This window comes from Camelus dromedarius, chromosome 12 (assembly GCF_036321535.1).
Source record: "Camelus dromedarius isolate mCamDro1 chromosome 12, mCamDro1.pat, whole genome shotgun sequence".
In the NCBI taxonomy this organism is placed as follows: Eukaryota; Metazoa; Chordata; class Mammalia; order Artiodactyla; family Camelidae; genus Camelus; species Camelus dromedarius.
The window spans coordinates 37938079-37940998 of NC_087447.1; the positions used below are offsets into that span (position 1 = coordinate 37938079).

The window sequence follows — 2920 nt, forward strand, 5'->3', positions numbered from 1 at the left end:
TAATTATCCTAACTACCCTCTGGAAAAATAAATGTATGAGAATTGCCAAGATCACTTTGAAAAAGAGAAATATGAATGCCTTTGCCCTACTGGTTATTAAACTATCTTACTGGTTTATAAATATACCAATAGAGGAGAAAAGAAAGATCAGAAGATGATCAACAAATCAATGTGGGATGACTTGGTTTATTTAATAAAAGGTATTGGAACAGGCAGACATAATCTGATCAGTAATAAAATCTCTGACTGCTTTGTAAGGATAATCACTGTGTAGTTTCTGAAATTCATCATGTTGTCCAGGGGATATTTGCTGAGCCAGTGTGGAATCTTGCATTAGGGAGGTGATACCAGAAGCCATGGCTTATTGAGAATGGTGCATTAATTCTCTAAAAACAATTCTTTCTTTAAATTTTTTATTGAAGTGTAGTCGATTTACAAAGTGTTAATGACTGGTGTACAGCATAATAATTCATTTATATGTATTACATAATATATATATATATATTCCTTTTCAGATTCTTTTTCATTATAGGCCATTATAAGGTATTGAATATAGTTCTTTGTGCTATACAGTAGGACCTTGTTGTTTATCTATTTTATATGTAGTAGTTAGTATCTGCAAATCTCAGACTCCCAATTTATCTCTCCCCACCCCTAGTAACCACAAGTTTGTTTTCTATGTTGGTGAATCTGAACTGTTTTATAAATAAGTTTGTGTCCTTTCTCTTTTTTTAGACTCCACATGTAAGTGATATCATATGGTATTATTTCTTTCTCTTTCTGGCTTACTTCACTTAATATGATGATATCCAGGTCCATCCATGTTGCTGCAAATGGCATTATTTTATTCTTTTTGATGGCTGAGTAGTATTCCTTTGTATGTATATATGTATGTATATGTGTATACAACTTCTTATCCAGTCATCTGTTGATGGACATTTAGGTTGCTTTCATATGTTAGCTATTGTAAATACTGCTGCTGTGAACATTGGGGTGCATGTATCTTTTCAAATTACAGTAAAAACAATTCTTAATTTATGTATCTGTCTCCTTATAGTTCTCTCAGTTGTTGTTTTACATAATTTGAGGCCACATTGTTGGGTGCACATATGTTCATGGTAGGTATATCTTCATGCTCAATTATTCCTTTTTCTAGTATATCACACTTTTCCCATAAGTTTTTTTTTTTTGCCTTGAATTCTATTTTCACTATATAAGAAATAACCTCACTTATTTTTATTCGTATTTGTCTTGTCTTTTACTGTCCTTTTATCTTAATCCATTCAGAATCCTTGTGCTGTTAATATTTCTTGTGCAGAAAAACAGTGCTGGATCCTTTAAAACACACACACACACACACACACACACATGATCATCTTGGTTTTTTATTTAATTGGTGACTTTAATTTACAAATATTTTAAAAGTGATATAAGCATTTATTATGCCATCTTTTATACATAATACATTTATTACATAATTTGGGGTCTTTTTTCCCCACTTTCCATTGAATGGAATAGATTCTATTCACTAGTTAAAAGTTACTCATTCCTTGTAAATTATGATGGTTGCCTTAACTTAAAAAAAGACTTGTACTTATGTGCATTTATTCCTATTAGTCATGATTATAACAAACAACCATCTATACCATTTACCTAGCTTAGAAAATAAAACCCTAGGAAATAAAATTTGGTAGAAGACACGTGTATAACCCTCTTTATGACATCTCCTTTCCTCCTCCTCAATATTAATCACTCTTTTTTTTCCCTCCTTAACAGAGGCACTGGGGATTGAACCCAGGACCTCATGCATACCAAGCATTCGCTCTACCCACTGAGCTATACCTCCCAACCCCTAGGTTTTTTTTTTTTTATTACTCTTTTGAATGTCATGTTTATTCTCCCTAGAAATTACTGTGTATTTTTGTTACATACGTATGTAATCCTAAGTTTTATATAGTCTTGTTATACATGTTTTATACTCAAAGCAAGTAATATCATCTAGTATATATCCTTTGTGACTTGGTTTATTTTGTACTCAATATTATATGTGAGATTTATCCAAAGTTGATACATATTATTTGTATTCAGTACTACACACTGATTATACATATCCATTATATGAATAAATCACAGTTAATTTATCAGAGGTATATACTATCCAGTTTTAACAGCAGAAGATGGGAACTGAAATAAACAACCTTTATGATTTTAAGAAGAAATGAAAATGGTAACCAAAATAAAATAGTAAAAAGAAACAAGGGAATTTTCCAAATTACCTATTCAGCAGATTGGCCTAAAACCCAAATCTCAGTAACAGGGAAAACAAGCTATAGTAGCAAAAATAATTTCATCCGCTAATGCCCCTTGTATGGGTCTATTTGGGCAGTCATAACAGAATATCACAGACTAAATGACTTAAACAACAAAATTTTATTCTCTCTCAGTTCTGGATGCTGGAATTACATGTAATTACATATACATCAAGGTGCGATAAGTGTTACTGTGTGGAGAGGTCTCTCTTCTTGTCTTACAAATGGCCTTCTACTTGTTGTGTCCTCACCTGACCTCTTCTCTGTGTGTGGATGAGGGAAAGAGAGGGAGGGAGGGAGAGATTTCTGGTATCTCTTCATCTTTTTATCAGATAAGGGCCACACCCTTACAACCTCATTTAACCTTAAGTACCTGCCTAAAAGCCCTTCTCCAAACATAGTCACAATAGGTGTTAGGGCTTCAGTACATGAATATTGGGGGAGGAACAAATTTACTCTACAATACTGCCAAATCATATATACCACTTAGCTATTGCCATAACAATGTTACCAAAAAAAAAAAAAGCAAAACCCTCAAAGTCTTACCAGCTTATAAAACAAATATTTATTTTTCTTGCTCATGGGAGTGAGGTAGGGATGAAGATGGTCTC

At 32.7% G+C, this 2920-nt stretch overlaps 1 non-coding gene across 1 annotated transcript; it reads right to left on the reverse strand.

The window, feature by feature from the left end:
* Window positions 1-1773: 1773 nt before the first annotated feature.
* Window positions 1774-1846, reverse strand: TRNAT-GGU (transfer RNA threonine (anticodon GGU)). The gene has a single exon. It is a non-coding gene; the product is annotated as a tRNA-Thr (tRNA).
* Between the last annotated feature and the right edge of the window lie 1074 nt (window positions 1847-2920).